Source organism: Nicotiana tabacum, chromosome 15 (assembly GCF_000715075.1).
Source record: "Nicotiana tabacum cultivar K326 chromosome 15, ASM71507v2, whole genome shotgun sequence".
Classification (NCBI taxonomy): domain Eukaryota; kingdom Viridiplantae; phylum Streptophyta; class Magnoliopsida; order Solanales; family Solanaceae; genus Nicotiana; species Nicotiana tabacum.
The window spans coordinates 35194361-35214170 of NC_134094.1; the positions used below are offsets into that span (position 1 = coordinate 35194361).

At 41.0% G+C, this 19810-nt stretch overlaps 1 pseudogene; it reads right to left on the minus strand.

Moving 5' to 3' along the window:
- Positions 1 to 19810, minus strand: part of LOC107778428 (cis-abienol synthase, chloroplastic-like) — a 191055-nt pseudogene that overhangs the window by 15356 nt on the left and 155889 nt on the right.

Consider the following 19810-nt stretch of genomic DNA (forward strand, 5'->3'; position numbering starts at 1 on the left):
CAATCATTCTCTACTCAATTTGGGTTTGTATTTATTTTTTTTACAGTTAATATTCGATATTTTTCTACTTACCTTTCCGATTCGTACCAATTTATACCAAGTATCCTTAGGACTACGTATAAATTTAACTCAATCTATTTTTTGGGTAAATAGATTGGTGCCTACTGTGGGGCTAAGGATAACAGTGGTTATTTGGTACGAATCTCTAGAAAACACACCTTTTTTACACTTGCTCTTGGAAGTGTCTGCGATTTCAGGCTCAAAACGACGAACTCTCAATTAATGGCCCTACCTATCGACAACGAAGCTAGCATTCAAGATGAGAACAACAACCGAAGATCCCATTGACGTTAATTCACATGTGGCCATCGAGGCGAACCAACGTTCCAATCCCGAAAACAACATTCATGGTGGAATTCGATCTTCAGTTCGAAAAATCCAAAATGTTGGAGAAGATGGGATCAACCTGCGTATAATTTTCAAAATGTTGCAAGCTCAACATGTACCAATAGCTCAGTTGCAGAGCCAAACTCAGGCACCGAGCAGAGCAGAGCCCGGTCCACCACAAGAAGTCACCCACTAAATAGGGCCAGCTGTAGTAAGATCAAATGAACAAGAATCGGGGACTGACTAATCCCGAAATTATTAAGTTGTTAGGGGAACTGACAAAACGAATTGAGTAAGGAGAAAAGAGGATTGAAGAAAATGACAAAAAAGTATAAACTTATAACTCCAGGGTTGATTATATCTCGGGGGCACCACCGGTATTGAAGGGCTTGGATTCCAAAAAATTTGTACAACAGCCTCCCCCCCCCCCCCGAGCGCGGCTCCTAAATCGATCCCCAAGAAGTTTCGCATGCCCGAAATTCCTAAATATAATGGAACGACCGACCCCAATGAACATGTCACCTCTTACACATGTGCCATTAAAGGGAACGATCTAGAAGACGATGAGATTGAATCCGTACTGTTGAAGAAATTTGGGGAAACCCTGTCAAAGGGGGCAATGATATGGTATCATAATTTACCACCTAACTCTATCGATTCTTTTGCTATGCTTACAGATTCTTGCACAAAAGCACACACCAGAGCCATAAAGGTCGAGATCAGGAAGTCTGACCTTTTCAAGGTAAGGCAAAAATATAACGAGATGCTAAGAGAGTTTGTATCTCGTTTTCAAACGGAACGAATGGAAATACCACCGGTCACAGACGGTTGGGTTGTTCAAGCTTTCACCCAAGGATTGAACGAAAGAAGCTCGATGGCTTCACGACAGTTGAAGCAAAATTTGATCAAGTACCCGGCTATTACCTGGGCCGACGTACATAATCGATATCAATTGAAGATTAGAGTTGAAGACGACTAGTTGGGTTCTGGGTCCATTAATAAAAGGGACATCGACCAAGAACCAAGTTCGAACAAGAACCGATATCGGCCGTATAGCGGAGATCGTAGGGGTAGCAAACCTACACGCAACTCCGTACGAGGTGAAAAGAGAAGTGATCGAGGCCAAGGGTCTCGGGGGCCGATGAACAAGAATGGGTTCGACAAGCATACTGCACCTAAGGAAGCACCACAGTTATCAGAATATAACTTCAACATTAATGCATCCGCCCTCGTGTCGGCTATCGGACGCATGAAGGATACTAAGTGGCCTCGACCTCTGTAGTCTGATCCAGCCTAGAGAAATCCCAATCAAATGTGCAAGTATCATGGCACCCATGGCCACAGAACTGAAGACTGCAGGCAGTTGAAAGGGGAGGTAGCCCGGTTATTCAATGAAGGGAACCTTCGAGAATTTTTAAGTGACTCGGTCAAAAACCATTTCAAAAACAGAAATTTCAATAGACAAAACAAACAAGAAAAGCCACAACACATCATCCACATGATCATCGGAGGGATCGATGTCCCCAGGGGCCGGTGATTAAACGCACTAAAATATCTATTGTAAGAGAAAAGCGACCTCAGACTCAGGATTACACACCTAAAGTAACCTTGTCCTTTAATGACAAAGACGCGGAAGGAGTTATGCAACCCCATAATGATGTACCGGTAATATCTGTACTTATGAATAAAACTCAAATTAAGTGTGTGTTAATTGATCCAGGTAGTTCGGCCAACATTATTCGATTAAGGGTCGTAGAGCAACTCGGTCTACAGGACCAGGTCATGCCCGTAACCTTGGTACTAAACAGATTCAATATGAAATATGAAACTACTAAGGGCGAGATAATTTTGCCAGTGAACGTGGCCGGGACCATCCAAGAAACAAAGTTCCACGTGATCGACGACGATATGAGATATAACGCCCTGTTCGGGAGGCCATGGATCCACAACATGAGAGTAGTTCCCTCGACCCTTCACTAGGTTCTGAAATTCCCAACATCAGAGGGAATCAAAACGGTCTATAGGGAGCAACCGGCCGCAAAGGAAATATTTGCCATCGATGAAGTGATTCTGATATCTTCACTATCATCGACAAAAGGATCAGATTCGAAGGAGGAACTGGATACCAAATAGCAATAACAAACGTCAGCCTCAACCCAACTAGAGAATCAAAAGATTGATAAAGATGATGACTATGGGGTCCCTCGATCCTCCATGGTCCCCGATGATTCTGACGCTACCAAATCAACGGTCGAAGAACTGGAGCAAATCACGCTAATCGAACATAAGCCCGAACGAAAGGTATACCTGGGCACGTGGTTAGATCCCAAGCTTAGGAAAAAGCTTATTCAATTTCTTATAGCTAACATGAACTATTTCGCTTGGTCCCATCTTCACCCGACAGGTATCCCACCGGAAATAACCACTCATAGACTAAGCTTGGATCTGAAATTCCATCCGATAAAGCAAAAAAGAAGGCTCCAATCCGAGGTCAAACATGCCTTCATCAAGGACGAGGTGACTAAACTTCTTAAAATAGGATTCATTCGAGAAGTAAAATACCCCGAATGGCTAGCAAATGTGGTGGTAGTACCTAAAAAGGGGTAGTCCCTAAGAAGGGAAACAAACTTAGAATGTGCATAGATTATAAAGACCTGAATAAAGCATGCCCAAAGGATTCTTTTCCTTTGCCTAATATCGATCGTATGATCGATGCCACGGCCAGCCACGAGACTCTCAGTTTTCTCGATGCCTACTCCGGGTACAACCAGATACAGATGAACCCGGAAGATCAGGAAAAGACCTCGTTTATCACTAAGTACGGTACCTATTGTTATAACGGAATGCCATTCGATCTAAAAAATACTGGTGCAACTTATCAATGCCTAGTAAATTGAATGTTCGAAAAACAAATAGGGAAATCAATAAAAGTTTATATTGGTGACATGTTAGTTAAGTCCCTATGAGCAGAGGACCATTTAAAGCATTTGCAGGAAACTTTTGACATACTGATGGAGTACAATATGATGCTCAACCCCAAAAAATGTGCATTCAGGGTTGGCTCGGGCAAGTTTCTTGGTTTCATGGTGTCCAATCGAGGAATCAAGATCAACCCTGATAAAATCAAAGCTATCGAGGATATCACGGTAGTAGATAATGTAAAGGCCGTGCAGAGGCTAACAGGGCGGATAGCCGCCCTAGGATGATTCATTCCGAGATCCTCAAAGAGGAGCCACCAAGTTTTCTCACTACTTAAGAAGAAAAGCAACTTCGCATGGACTCTGGAATGCTAGCAGGCTTTGGAAGAACTAAAATGGTATTTATCGAGCTCATCGCTGCTTCATACCCTGCAAGTGGACGAACAACTTTACCTGTACTTAGCTATCTCGGAGATAGCAGTAAGTGGAGTTCTGGATCGAGAAGAACGAGGTACACAATTCCCTATTTATTAAGTCAGTCGGACCTTAGGCAAGGCCGAAACTAGATATCCACACTTGGATAAATTAACACTTGCTTTAATAAGCGCCTTTAGAAAATTGAAACCATATTTCCAGTGTCATCCGATACATGTTGTAACAAATTATCCTCTTCAAAATATTTTGCACAAACCCGAACTTTCGGGTCGATTGGCGAAATGGGCTATAGAAATCGGCGGGTACGATATTGAGTATCGACCCCGAACCTCTATCAAATCTCAAACTTGGCGAACTTCGTGGCTGACTTTACGCCGGCCTTTGTACCCGATATTGAAAAAGAAATATTGATAAAATCGGGTACCTCTTCGGGAGTCTGGACCCTCTTTACGGACGGTTTCTCGAATGCGAAGGGGTCCGAACTTGGCATTGTATTAAAATCACCTGCAGGTAATGTAGTTAGACAATCTATCAGAACTATAAAATTGATTAACAATGAGGCCAAGTACGAGGCCATGATTGCAGGTCTCGAACTAGCTAGAAGCTTGGGAGCGGAAGTCGTAGAGGCTAAGTGCGATTCCCTCCTCGTGGTAAACCAAGTTAACGGGACTTTCGAAGTCTGAGAAGATCAAATGCAGAGGTACTTTGATAAACTACAGGTGACTCTACATCGATTTAAGAAATGGACTTTGTAGCATGTACCCCGAGAACAGAACAGTAAGGCCGACGCTCTTGCAAACTTAGGTTCATCGGTCGAGGATGACGAACTCAACTCGGGGACTATATTACAACTCATGAGATCGGTAATCAAAGAAGGTCACGCCGAGATAAACACCACAAGTTTAACCTGGGATTGGAGAAACAAATATATAGAGTACTTCAAGAACGGGAAGCTTCCATCAGATCCAAAGGAATCGAGAGCTCTGCGCATGAAGGCAGCACGGTTTACCTTGTCCAAAGATGGAACGCTATTTAGAAGGACATTCGATGGACCATTGGCAATATGTTTGGGACCAGGAGATACCGATTACATCCTACGGGAAATTTACGACGACACTTGTGGAAACCATTCCGGTGCCGATTCGCTGGTCCACAAAGTAATCAGAGTAGGGTATTATTTGATCGATATGGGCAAGGATGCAAGGGAGTTCATTAAAAAATGCGACAAATGCCAAAGGCATGCTCCCATGATTCATCAACCCGGGGAGCTACTCCACTCGGTCCTATATCCATGGCCTTTCATAAAATGGGGAATGGACATCATTGGCCCCCTCCCATCGGCCCCAGGTAAGGCTCAATTTATTTTATTTATGACTGATTATTTCTCTAAATGGGTTGAAGCACAGGCTTTCGAGAAAGTCAGAAAAAAGAAGTGATACACTTCATTTGGGACCACATCATATGTCGATTCGGGATGTCGTCCGAGATTGTATGTGATAATGGAAAACAATTCATCGGTAGCAAAGTAACTAAATTTCTCGAGGATCACAAGATCAAAAGGATCCTATCAACACCGTATCATCCCAGCGGGAACGAACAAGCTGAATCGGCCAACAAAACCATCATCCAAAATCTTAAGAAGAGATTGACCGACGCCAAAGGAAAATGGAGAGAAATACTTACCCGAGGTCCTATAGGCATACCGCACAACATCAAAATCCAGTACCGGAGTAACACCATTCTCGTTGGTTTATGACGCAGAAGCCATGATCCCAGCTGAGGTCGGAAAACCTAGCATCAGGTTTCGATATGCAATAGAGGAGTCGAATAACGAGTCAATGAATATAAGCCTAGAATTGTTGGACGAAAGACGAGAAGCTAATCTTGTCCGATTGGCCGCCCAAAAATAGCGAATCGAGAGATACTACAATCGAAGGACTAATCTTTGACATTTTAAAATCGGGGACTTGGTGCTAAGGAAAGTCACCCTCAACACCCGAAATCTGAATGAAGGAAAACTGGGTCCGAACTGGGAAGGACCGTATCAGGTCTTCGGAATCATTGGAAAAGGATCGTACAAGCTCGGTATGACAAACGGGAAATGACTATCGAGCAATTGGAACATACCACACCTAAAGTGATACTACTGCTAAGGTATGACCCTCCCATATTCATTTGTATTTTGAAACTAACCCTTGCAGATGTTCGACCAAAGAAAGAATGGATTCTTCAACTCGAAACCTTTAGGTCTGAAAGCACGCATTGCACTCTTTTTCCCTCAGACCGGTTTTGTCCCAAATGGGTTTTTCGGTGAGGTTTTTAATGAGGGAACAATCGAGCGTGCTAACTTTGAGAAATTCAACAGTATCTAAGGCCTCTTTATAATCAACCTCTAATACTGGGGGCATTTCCCTCAAATATATCATGTTCGATGCAATGAAATTACTTCATGGCCACAGGGTTTTGATAGGAAAAGTTTATAAGGGCCAAATGGTCAAACGAACCATGCCCGCATAGTTTTCTCGAGCCCCGGCACAAAACATGTACACATGTATGATGACATATAAAGATAAAGTTTTTATTTACCAATATCTCATACCTCAGAAAGGTTTTTCCACTTCATATTCTCGATCTATTATATAAATATGCTTAAGGGCCGATCATGACCGGAGTTCGAATGATTACCCCATAAATCGGGGACTGCCATTCGAAAAATTAACGAGATCAAATTATATAAGGCCTAGGGGCTACTTTGCTTCGAGTTCGAGCAAACACTCACTCGACTATAAAGCCTAAAGGCTGTTTTTACTTCGATTTCGAGCAAACACTCACTTGACCATAATAGCCTAAAGGCTGTTCTTTCTTCGAGTTCGAGAAAAAACTCCCTCGACTATAATTGCCTAAAGGCTGTTCTTTCTTCGAGTTCGAGCAAACACTCACTCGACCATAATAGCCTAAAGGATGTTCTTTCTTCGAGTTCGAGCAAACACTCACTCGACCACAAAGCCTAAGGGCTACCTTAATTTGAGTTTGAGAAATCATCCTCACTCGACCACAAAGCCTAAAGGCTACATTAATTCGAGTTCGAGAAATCATCCTCACTCGACTACAAAACCTAAGGGCTACCTTAATTCGAGTTCGAGAAATCATCATCACTCGATTACAAAGCCTAAGGGTTGTTACCATAATACGAGTTCGAGAAGCCATCCTCACTCGACCAAAATAGTCTAAGGGTTGTTTTTTACTTCGAGTAAATAGTCACTAGACCATAATAGCCTAAAGGTTGTTCTTTACTTGAGTTCTAGCAAACCCTTACTCGACCATAAAGCCTAAGGGATACCTTAATTCTATTTCGAGAAATCATCCTCACTCGACTACCAAGCCTAAGGGCTACCTTAATTTGAGTTCGAGAAATCATCCTCACTCGACTACAAAGCCTAAGGGCTATGTAATTGAGTTCAAGCAAAAACTCACTAGACCATAAAGCCTAAGGACTATTTTTTACTTCGAGTTCGAGCAAGCACTCACTCGATCAAAAGGCCTAAGGGTTACACTAGTTTGGTTTTGATCAATTTATCTGAGCCCTAGCCTTAGCATTCAAACTTCACAATTCTATAAGGCAGAAAGGAAGAAAGTTTTTTATACATGTCAAAAATCATTTACATGGGCAGCATGGCCCGATCAAATTGTTTTACAAAAGACCAAAACGGTCTTACAAGAAACACAAAAAATACTAAAAGACTTAGTCCTGTCCGGGACTAGTGTCTTCGCCCTCGAGACCCCCTTCACTTTCAGATCCGCTCGCACTCCCGGTATCATCATCATCAGGAAAGGCCGACACTCTGGCTTCAGCTTCAAGCTCCTTAGCTTTCTCGATCTCGGCTGCAAGATCGAAGCCACGAGCATGGATCTCTTCGAGAGTCTCCCTTCGAGACTGACATTTAGCATGCTCGACAACCCAGTTTGCTTGAGCTTGAGCAGCTTCAGCAACCTCCTTTGCTCGAACCTGAGCAGCTTCGGCATCAAACCGATAAACGGCCACCAATGCATCGGCATTGGCCATGGTTTTCTCGACCTCCGATCTGGCCGCTGCGAGTTCTGTGGCTAATTTCTCTCGATCAAAATTTGCTGAGCTTAACCGAAACTGGAACTCCTCGATTTTCTTGGCCTGCCAGTTGGACCTCAGCTGGAGCTAGTTGAGTCCGGGCCGTCTCCTTTTCTGAGGCGAGGCGGTCCATGTTCTGCCTCCATTCCTCGGCATCCGATTTCACTACGTCCACTTCAGCACGAAGCTGCGTGATCACATCGAACTTTTGCTTGACCTGCGGGACCGAACTATTAGCCATCACTCCCTAGTGAATATCATTAAATCCAAAGATTCTTTTTACCTGCTTGGCCAGCTCAGTTTGTTCTTTCCGAGATGCTTCCAGTTCAACCCGAATTCCTTTTACTTCTCCTTCTATCTGCTTACTGAGAAGCTTTAAGGTATCTCTCTCCTTAGTAAGACTTCGAACTACGATTTTGTATCGGTTCATCCATCGGGATCGCGTGATGAAGCACAGAAGCCTACAAAAATAAAAAGAAGGAATTATACAAGGAAAGAAAAACAAAAGTATGAAAATTGGCAAAGAAAGTATGAACTTACCCGATTCAGGGCCTGTTGGGCTTCGTTGAAAAGGCAAGGTGCTCCCACCTCACTCGAGCTCTTCTTTGGAGCCTCCAAGTCACTCGGACCTGTGACATCTTCTACATCAATAAAATAACCACGGAAAATGTCCTCCTTTCTATGGGCTCCCTCCCAGTGATAAGTCTCCACAGCGTGAGCGTCATGTATCATCAAATGGGAAAATGAAGGGAAAGAGTTGAAATCCCCGATCTCTATTGCCCCGAGTAGGTCTTTTTGGGCGCCGCCTCCGTCTTGGGGAGCCTCAAGCTCGGTTTGTACACCAGCATCTGCAACTTCTTTGATGGTTTTTTTGCCCCGAGGTAAAACATCCTCGGTCTCCCTCGGCTCGGGAACTTGGGTCGAAGTCTCCTCCTCGACCTCATCAAGCCTGGACGGAGCAGTATCAACTCCCACCAATACCGAAGTATTTTGAGTATCGGTGCTAGCCATGCACAGGCTAACAGCCCAAAATCACTTTCTTCTTCTTCTTCTTCTTCTTCTTCTTCTTCATCCCTTAAACTCAGGACCGACTCCATAGTCAAATGGATTGTGTTCACCTTGGGTTTGCGAGCCGCTCTTTTTTTGGTTTTTTGACCCTCGGAGTCCGAGGCCCTTTTTCTCTTAATCACTTTCTCCGATTTTGAGATAAGCGGTAAAACTTCTTAGTCACCTGATGGGGGTCTCATAACCTCATCTTTTCTGAGACCTACAAAGAAAGAAAAGTAAGTAAAACTTATGCCTGAAAAGAATACGTGAACAAATAACAAATTTGTGAGCCAAGAGAAAGGTTTACCATGAGTACGAGTCTCTTACCGGCCCTTTGACAAATCGCGCCATGCGCAATCGGCATATGTTGATGTCGAAATCAGGCTCCTGACACAGTTTTCAAGATGGGGAACCGCATCTGGCATCCAAGCAACGATTGTGTCAAGAAAAACACTGATACGAAAAGATGAAGAAGTAAAAACAACAAAAACTAAAAACGGAATCACACTTACGGTTCATATTCTATTTTTCGGAAAATGGCATACTCTCAGCCGAGATTAGGTCCGAGGTCTTCACTCGAACAAACTGACCCATCCAACCCCGATCTTTGTCTTCATCTACGCTCGAGGTAAATGCCTTTGTGGCCCGGGTTTGAGGCTTTATCAGCCCACCTCGGTAAAGACTAGGGCTATATAATCTTATGAGGTGGTCGAGGGTGAAGGGAAACCCGTCGATCTTGCTCACAAAGAAATGGAGCAGTATTACAATCCTCCAGAATGAAGGGTGTATTTGGACGAGGGTCACTTAGTACTTATTGCATAAGTCGATTATTACCAGATCGAGGGGACCCAACGTGAAAGGATAACTGTAAACACTCAAGTACCCTTCCACGTGGGAGTAATCGCTTCCTCCGGTGCCGGTATCACAACCTCTTTATTTTCCCAACCATAATCTTTATTCACCAAATCAATAAGGCTTTGGGGTATCAAGCATATATATCTCGATACCGGCTCACATCGACCAGTAACCGATGAGGGTTTCTAGATCTTAAAGTCAGAATCGATAACACATCCCTCGGGAACGTGTTCTTCGAGGCGTGGCTCCACCACTAGTTTCTCACCGGCCGGCCGATAGAAGGAAGTAACCTCTATCTGAGGAACGATTTTAGATATCTTGGCCATCTAAATTTTCAAGAACAAAGAAGATAGAAAATTGAAATATTTTGGTGTTTGGTGAAGAATAAGCAAACAAATTTTTAAACCCAAAAATAGAGAACTTTGGAGAAGGCGAAGAACTGTGAAGGTTAGAATGAAAGGATTTGAAGGTAAAGGTTTGAAATGATGAAGAAGGGGGTTATTTATAGATTTCATAGTGACGGTTCAAAATTGGCAGTGACCGACCATCGTTTGACACGCATTTAATGCCTTGGTAACCGAACCGACAGGATATTTGTCACATACGTCATAATCAGGCTCGACGCAGACGCCAGTTTGTATCTAGTCAAAGGTTAAAAAATCATATCATTTCTCGCCACATTCTTTCTGAGAAACGAGGAGACTATCTGTATACGGTCAAAACCGAGTTTGCCCTTCGTGTGTTTAATCAAGATTGGAACATGATGGACCGAGGGTCGTTATTATAATATCAAGTTGTGATGTGAAGTTGTGTTGAGAGATCGACCGATGCCGAGCTCAAGTCAGTGTCAAGCTCGGGACCCAGAGACCGACTGATACCGAGCTCAAGTCAATATCAAGGGTCAAGGGTAAAGGAACCGACCAACACCGAGATCAGTCAAAACCGAAATCGAGTCAAGAGAGAAAAGGTTGTTATAGCCGCACTAGGGAAGAGAATCTCGGAGGAAATCAAGGAAAAACTAGTTAATTAATTTATCATGAGATCCCCACTATGTATTTTTAATTATATCCAAAGTAGGATTCCTCTACTATATTAAGAATGGCTATCATTTGTAAAGGGGATTCATTGATTCACAGATTGACATACATTCATACACTCTTGCCTTCAGGGATTATTGAGATTTACATAACATCTAGCAAATATCATTGTTTTTGGGCTTTTGATTCATCTTGTTCATTTATCAATCATTCTCTACTCAATTTGGGTTTGTATTTATTCTTTTTACAGTCAATATTCGATATTTTTCTACTTATTTTTTTGATTTGTACCAATTTATACCACGTATCCTTAGGACTACGTATAAATTCAGCTCTATCCGTTTTTCGGGTAAACAACTATGTTTCTAGTAAATTGAAAAATGTGGGGAAAAAACAAGTATCATAGGAAATATAAGAATAATGGTGTCTCTAGTGTGGAGGAAAATATTTTTAACTATTTAACCAAACATCAAAAAATATTTTTAATTTCAAGAAAATCATTCATAACATATTTTAAATTTCATGTAAATCATTTTTCGGAAATTACTTTTGTCATCTTGAACACATCCTAAGATGCTGAATTTTTTCCAAACCAAGTTTATAAAGTTATCTTTGACGCATTGACCTTGCTTAATATCCGCTTTTGTTGCAAGCTCCTCTACTATTTTGTAAAGAGCTGAAAAGAAAATTTTAACCCTCTCCGAATAATAACGCACTGTTCCATGAGTTGTTTGACGCCGATGATATGATTTTTGATTCTTGATGCTGCTGCAAGTGCTAGAAGTTACTTGTGATCACCCGATAGATTATCTTATATTTTAAAATCTAATTCTGTGATTCGAAGCCTTAAAAATCTCATTTTTACCCTTCTCAAGTTGCGTGTGCGGTTCGGGCCTGTTTCCTGAAATCTTTTATGTTAAAAGCTGTGAAAATATGAAATTTTGCTTTGAAAATCATTTGAGTTGACTTTGGTTAACGTTTTGCATAAATGGATCCGGATTCGTATTTTGACGGTCCCGATAGGTCCGTATCGTAATTTGGGACCTGGGCGTATGCCCGAAATCGAATTCCGAGGTCCCTAACTCGAGATATGGAATTTTGATGGAAAATTAAAAGTTGAATGTTTAATGATTTTAAGAATTTACTGATGTTTGGTTTTGTTGATATCGGGTCCGTATTTTGATTTCAGAGCCCGGTATAGGTCCGCCATAATATTTATGACTTGGAAAACAACATATATGTGAGGTGACGAGTACTTATGCGTTATAGTCGGGTTAAAGCATGCAGGGGGGGCTTAATTTCTTGCAATTATAGCTTCCTTTGTTCATGTTATCCATGTTTAGACTAGTATTGTTAAATTGACTGTTCTTATCATGTTTGCGGATTTTCTGGTGATAATTGAGTATTGATTTCGAAGTTGAGGTTGGTATTGTGGAATCAAATGTTGAAATAAGACTTGTACTTGTTATTCTATCTCCATGTTGTTATTTGTTCATTGCATTATGGTAAGAGAGAGTGTTAATGCACGAAGGGTGATGTTGTGCGATATTGTGAGTGTTAATGCACGTAGGGTGATGTCGTGCCATATTATGAGTGTTAATGCACGAAAGGTGATGTCGTGCCATATTATGAGTGTTAATGCACGAAGGGTGATGCCGTGTCACGTTATGAGAATTAATGCACGAAGGGCGATGTCGTGTCGTATCTATTGATTTATATTGTGAGGCTGAGAGTAAAAGCATGAAGGGTGATGCCGTGCCTTTTTTTCATTGTGTTTAGTTGTTTTTCACTGGCTAAAAGCATGTTGACTGTTCAGGTTATCATTTTCGCTGTATCTCCTATATCATGTGCCCCTTTAGCATGTTCCCCCTCCCAATAGTACATGTTTAGCTGTTACTGTTGTTTTCTTTTACAAATACTATTATCTGCACAGGCTTATTATGTGAGTGTCTTGTCATAGCATCGTCACTACTTCGTCGAGGTTAGGCTCGACACTTACCAGTACATGAGGTCGGTTGTACTGATAATGTACTCTGCACTTCTTGTGCAGATTTTGGTACCGGTCCTAGCTGATCGTGGCTTAGCAGCTTGGATTTGCTGTCAGGAGACCCAAGGTAGATCTGCTGGCGTCCGCAGACCCTGGAGTCTCTTCCTAGTTTTATCATTTACTGTTTCCTTACTTTAAAACAATATATTTTTCCTTTTTAGACTCTGTTTATAGTAAATCATAGTAGCTCGTAAGTTGTGACTCCAGATCCAGGTGGTAGTAATTAATGTAGTATTTATATTATTTCGCACTCGTTGTACTCCATTTTAGTTTATTTGATGTTATTTACTGAATTGAATAAGAATTGGCTTAATAATTCTCTAATGTCGGCTTGCCTAGCAAGTGGAATGTTAGGTGCCATCATGGTCCCGACGGTGTGAATTTCGGGTCGTGATATTACTATTCTCTCCGTTTTAGAAAGAATGAACTTATTATTATTTGATGAGTCAAACAAGATTTTTTTAAATCATGTTTTTTGCAAATAATTTTAAATATTTGAATTATTAACTAGTGAGAGTTATAATACTTTTTATATAGTTTCTAAATATATAAATTTCAAGAAACATAGTATATAGTATATAACAAAAAAGTTCAAGAAACATAGTATATAAAAAGCCCAAGTGCTGAAATGTTGTCTTTGGAAAAATCTGAGTTGACGCACATGGATCGAACCATTTTGTCTAAAGTGTTTAGGTTCTTGCACTGAAAGAGTAAATAATATTTAGATTAGCATGTTATTATTTAAAAGATAATTGTAGATAACTCTTTTTAATATTGATTCATAACTCAAAATAAATTATAAATAATATGCTATAATAAATTAATTTATATTGATGATGTAAAATTATTTTATACAATCTGTGCATCTAACTTGTTGGGCTATAACAATCAAAAGATACTTTTAACATAGTGTGATATTACCTGTCTTGAGTCAAACTTGCATAGCGTTTTCCAAAAAGTGTAACACCACCATAAAAAGTATATTGCTACATTTTATACGTAAATTCATTTTCTTTTTAGCTATCCATGTGAAATTTATTATGAGAGGGGATTGTTGAGTGCGCAAAAAAAGTCTCATATTGCTTAGTCGGAAAAAAACAAGCTACATATATATAAGGTGTAAATATATACTTTTAATGGTGTCAAACCTTTTAGAGAAAACTTTGCGAATTTGACTCAAAGCATATAATACCAGATCATGTTAATAATAATTTTGAAATGTCTTAACCCAGAACATTATTCCTTGTCAAAATATTATAAGCCACGCAACAGAGAACAATACCTTTCTACTAATTCGACGATGTTGAGCAGCTCATCTTTGCAAGCAAAACCATCGAAAAAATCATCCACTAAATTTACAGGCACGGAGTTTTTTGCAAATGCAAGACGAGTGTCGGAGAATTCAGGTTCAAAAAGTATGACAGCAATGAAAAAGTGAGAAATGCATAAATAATGTTGTGACAATCCCACTTGGTCTAGTCTGCAATCTTCGAACCACCTACATTCATTTAATAAGAGAAAGAGCAGGTGTCTAAAAATGACAAGGTCTAATGGTGAAGATATTGTTGAAGTGTTTAATCATTTAAAAATATTAAGTTACTAGACATAGTATACTACATTATTTATTTAAATATGTCTCAAAGGAACTGATACCTCTTGAGTTGTTGAAGTTCTTCTTGTTGTTGGGCTTGACATAAGTTTAAATCGTGCACTGAGAACTTTAGGAAGTCTGTATTGTTAATGTCGATTGTCGGGAGACCTAATAATAGAGAGAAATTAAGAATTTGAGAAGATTGAGTTCAGTGTATTGATCAAACAATCAAGCAATGTACGCGAATTACGAGAGTTAAGCGGTGAAAATGTAAGTGACTAATAGCCCGTTTGGCCAAGTCGGAAAAATCAATTTATTTTGAGAAGTATTTTTTTTTTGAAGTGCTTTTCGAAAAAGTATTTTTGGAGAAAAACAGTTTGTGTTTGACTAATCATTTTGAAAAGAACTTTTAAATAACAACTTGTGTTTGCCCAACCTTTTCAAAAAGTGCTTTTAAATGTTAAATTAAGAATAAGGACATAAAGAGATTTCTTAATAGTTAATATCATATAAGTCGATAAATAATCACAAATCTTTATTATTAAAAATAATAATTAAGTCTTTTTATTTTATTTAAGTAAAATATAAAAATTACTTCTGCTTCTAGCCAAAATTACTTTTTATTTTCCCAAATAAGCTTGGCCAAACACCTCAAATTGAGGAAAAAAATATTTTTTGAAAGGAAAAAAAAGCACTTTTGGCTTGGGGAGAAGCTTGGCCAAACATGCTATAAGTGTACCTAGCGCAGCTCTAAAGGACTATGAATAATGACAAGTCTCTTTATTTTAACCCATTTATATGATCAAAGTATTTGTATTTACATAGTTAAGAGTGTTATGTTGGTGGGGTTTGATTGTAATGACCCAACCTGTCGTTTTACCTTCTAAAATTCCGTTCCCCTAAATAAGACTCCACGTATGTACTTTTACTGTTTTATGACTTGCGGGGATCATTAGTTCGGGATTTGGAAGGGTTCGAGTTGAAATCGAAACACTTGGTTCCTTAGTTGGCTTTAAAAGGGCTAAGTTTGACTTCGGTCAAAATTTTGAGAAAATGACCCCGGAATCGGGATTTGATGGTTCCAATAGGTTCTTATGATGATTTTGGACTTGGGCGTATGTTCGAATCGGGTTTTGGACGACCCAGGAGCGTTTCAACGCCTAATAGTGAAAGTTGGCTCTTTAAAGGTTTTAAAGTTCTTTAAATTTGGTTTGGAGTAGGCTTTGGAGTATTTGAGGTCCGTTTGAAATTCGGAGCATGGGAATAGTTCCGTATGGTGATTTATGACTTGCACGTAAAATTTGGTGTCATTCCGAATAGTTTAAGTATGTTTCGGCGCGTTTGGAGTAAGTTTGAAGAATTTGAAATTTCTAAGTTGAATCAATTTGGTTTGGGATATAATTCTTAGTTCTGATATTGTTTTATGCATTGAGAGAGTTCGAGCGAGTCCGTTTTATGATTTCAAACTTGTTGGTATGTTCGGACGGTGTCCCGGGGGCTTTGGGAGTTAATCGGACGAGGCTCGGACCAAGTTTGGACTTAGGAGAAGCAGCTGAAGCTTCCAGTTTGTGCTGCAATCGCACCTGCGCTTGGCCAGCCGCAGGTGCGAGCTCACAGAAGCGAGTCACGAGCCACAGAAGCGGACCAGCCAGGGACGACCAGGGATCGCAGAAGCGGAGTTTTTGTCTCACTTGCGAGCGCGCATGTGCGGAGAAAGAGGGCGCAGAAGCGCCGAGGGCCGCACGTGCGGAATAAGCGTCGCAGAAGCGGACGCGCAGAAGCGGTCCTTAGGCCGCAAACGCGGAGCTTGGCCAGGTGGGGAAAACTCGCTTCTGCGAGGATTCTTCCGCATGTGCACGATTGCATGTGTGCAGAGGCTCCACACGCAGAACTTTCATTTAAGTCGGGGCTCAGCCATTTTGAGCCCATTTTTCTCCATTCTTGGACGATTTTGGAGCTTTTTGAGAGGGATTTTCACCTAGAAACTTGGAGGTAAGTAGATTCTACTTATTGTGTGTTAAATACATAGATTATGGGCAGATTTTAACAAGTAAATTGTGAAAATCAAAGGTTTAGGTCAAAAACCTAGCTTTTTATAAAAATGAGATTTTTACCACGAAAATGGTGATGGAATGGAATGCAAATTGTATATTCAAGTTCGTAAGGTTATGTGTGACGATTTCCTCCAAAAAATTTCGGAATCCGAGCACGTGGGCCCTGGATGAAGTTTAGGAATTTTACCAATTTGGGTTGGTTAATTAATCTAATAATTTAATTTCGAATTATTGAGCTTGTATTGATTAAATTATATAATATTTGTCTAGTTTCGAATTTTTTGGCACCAACTTGAGGCTTTAATGCGAAATTGTGATCGAGAGGTGAGCTTTGAGATGAGGTAAGTCTATTGTCTAACCTTGAAAGAGGGAATTTACCCCATAGGTATTTTAAATATATATTTGTTCTAATTGTGGGGGATACGTACGTACGAGGTGGCGAGAGTCCATGCGTAGCTACTATTATGCTATTGTCCGGGTAGTACTAGGACCCAATTCATGAATTCTTTGGAATTTTGCACTGTACTTGTTAAACTAAAAATGACTAAATTGTATTGGAAGTGGTTAGAGAAATTTGTATTACCTTGGATATAAATCATTAATAATGTTTAAGTCAAATGCTAAAAAAATATTTTTCTCTTCTTGTGGAGCGAGCCGAATACCTCATAGATAGATGTATCTATGGATCGTGTCTCACGTCCCTGGGCAGTGTACACGTCACTCTGGATCGGGCAGTACGACCTCGGCATAAATCGTGTTTAATAATAATAATTACACGATTCTTTGACATTTTATTGCAGCTTGTGAAGATAAATAATTTATTAAAAATTATTAAATTAGGAAAGAATTATTTATTTCTACTTGTTAAGGAAATTATTGTTATTTACATAAATTACGTTTATTTAAAAATCTTTATCTTAATATTATTGACCCATAGTGAGTGTCGAAGTCGACTTGTCGTCACTACTTCTTCGAGATTAGACTTGATACTTACTGGGTACACGTTGTTTACATACTCATGCTACGCTTGCTATACTTTTTGTGCAGGATATGAGACAGGTACATCAGGTGGTCCTACCGGTGCGCATCTCCGTTACCCCGAGTCCTAGTGGTGAGTTGCCTTTTCTGGGCTGTTCCGCAATACCTAGCATCTCTTTTTGTATTTGTATTCTGTCTATTATGTTCAGACAGTACTTGAAATTTTTTATAATCTACTAGATGCTCATACACTTGTGACACCAGGTCTTGACACATACATTAGTAGAATTGTGGTCTTGAAATAATTATTTTTGTTTTTTTATTTATTTAGACTTTCTATTTTTCTTAAATCTTGCAAGTAAGGAAAGTTTAATTACTCGGAAATTTATTGTAAGAGGAAATATATGTTTAATTCACTAGTTGGCTTGCCTAGCGGTGATGTTGGGCGCCATCACGACCTATAGGTGAAATTGGGTCGTGACAACATGCTATCAGAGCACTAGGTTCACGTAGGTCTCACAAGTTATGAGCTGGCCTAATAGAGTCTTGCGGATCGATACAGAGACGTTTATACTTATCTTTGAGAGGCTATAGGGTGTTAGGAAATTACCTTTCTACATCTCCTATCGTGCAGTTGGTGTACTATTAAATATCTTTCTCTTATTCTCTCACAGATGGTGAGAACACGCTCTATAGAGGTTCCAGGCCAGGGAAGAGGTGCTCCCCTTGTTGTTAGAGGCCGAGGCAGAGGCCGAGGGAGGGCTCCAGCCCGTGGTAGGAGACGAGGAAGTCCCAGAATTATTCCAGTTACGCCACCAGTGGATCCAGTAGAGTATCCTATCATCGAGGAGCAGGGTGAGGTACCCGCAGTAGAGCTAGCTCCGGTGGATTTCACGTCTGCACCAGGATTTCAGGATGTCATGGGCCGTATGCTGTGGTTCATGGATACTATGACTCAGGCCGGTGTATTTCCAGCAGACCCATCCACATCTCAGGAGGGAGGAGGAGCACAGACCCCTACTGCGCAGGCTCATGGGCATGTAGCTGCGGTATATTAGACCCAAGATGTACTACCCATAGGCAGAGCCCAGCCAATGGCAGCATCTACCCTTGAGCCCAGACCAGCTGCGGCCGGCGAGCCGTAGAAGCTATTGGACAGATGGACCAGGCTGCATCCTCTTGTCTTTGGGGGTGAGCAACATGAGGATCCCCAGGACTTTGTTTATCGGTGTAGGGACAAACTACACAATATGAGGATATTGGAGTCCCATGGGGTAGACTTTGCTACCTTTCAGCTGGAGGGCAGGGCCCGTAGATGGTGGCAGTCCTATCTTCTTGGAAGACCAGCAGATTCTACTTCCATGACTTGGGACAGGTTCACCCATATCTTCCTGGATAGGTATATTCCACCCCCAGAGAGAAGAGTTGCGGTTTCAGTTCGAGCAACTCCAGCAAGGTCAGATGCCAGTGACCGATTATGAGGAGAGGTTCTCTGAGTTTTCTCGCTATGCACTTATGATACTACCTACTGATGTAGAGAGAGTACGGAGGTTTGTTACGGGTTTGCACACTAGCATTCAGGCCACTATGGCCCGAGAGGTTGAGATGGGAACTTATTATGAGCTGGTTGTGGAGATAGCCCGTAGGATTGAGGGTGTGCGTTAGCGTAGCCAGGAGCACGTTATGAGAGATAAGTGATTTAGATATTCTGGAGAGTTCATAGGTGCCCCATTTGGGGGTAGAGGTCAGTTCGTGAGGGGTCAGTCGAGTAGGCCCCCACACCCAGCACCACCGCCTCCTCGGGGTGCTCCAGTGCGACCATATTTCAGTGCTATGCTGGAGAGTTCTTGTCATAACCCGGAATTCCCACCGTCGTGACAGTGATGGCACCTAACATTCCACTTACTAGGCAAGCCGACATTAGAGGATTATTAAGCCAATCCTTATTCAATTCAGTAAATAAGCTAAAATGGACTATAGCGAGTGCAGAATAATATAAAAACTTTATTAATTACTACCATCCGGATCTGGAGTCACAACTCACGAGCTACTATGATTTACTACAAATAGTGTTTGAAAAGGAAAAAAAATACACCGTTTTGAAGTAAGGAAACAGTAAATGATAAAAATAGGAAGAGACTCAAAGGTCTGCGAACGCGAGAAGACCTACCTTGGGTCTCCTGACAGCGAATCCAAGCTGCTAAGCCTCACAATCAGCTAGGATCGGTACCAAAATCTGTATAAGAAGTGCAAAGTGCAGTATCAGTACAACCGACCCCATGTACTGGTAAGTGTCAAGCCTAACCTAGACGAAGTAGTGACAAGGTTCTGACAAGACACGCACATAATAAACTTG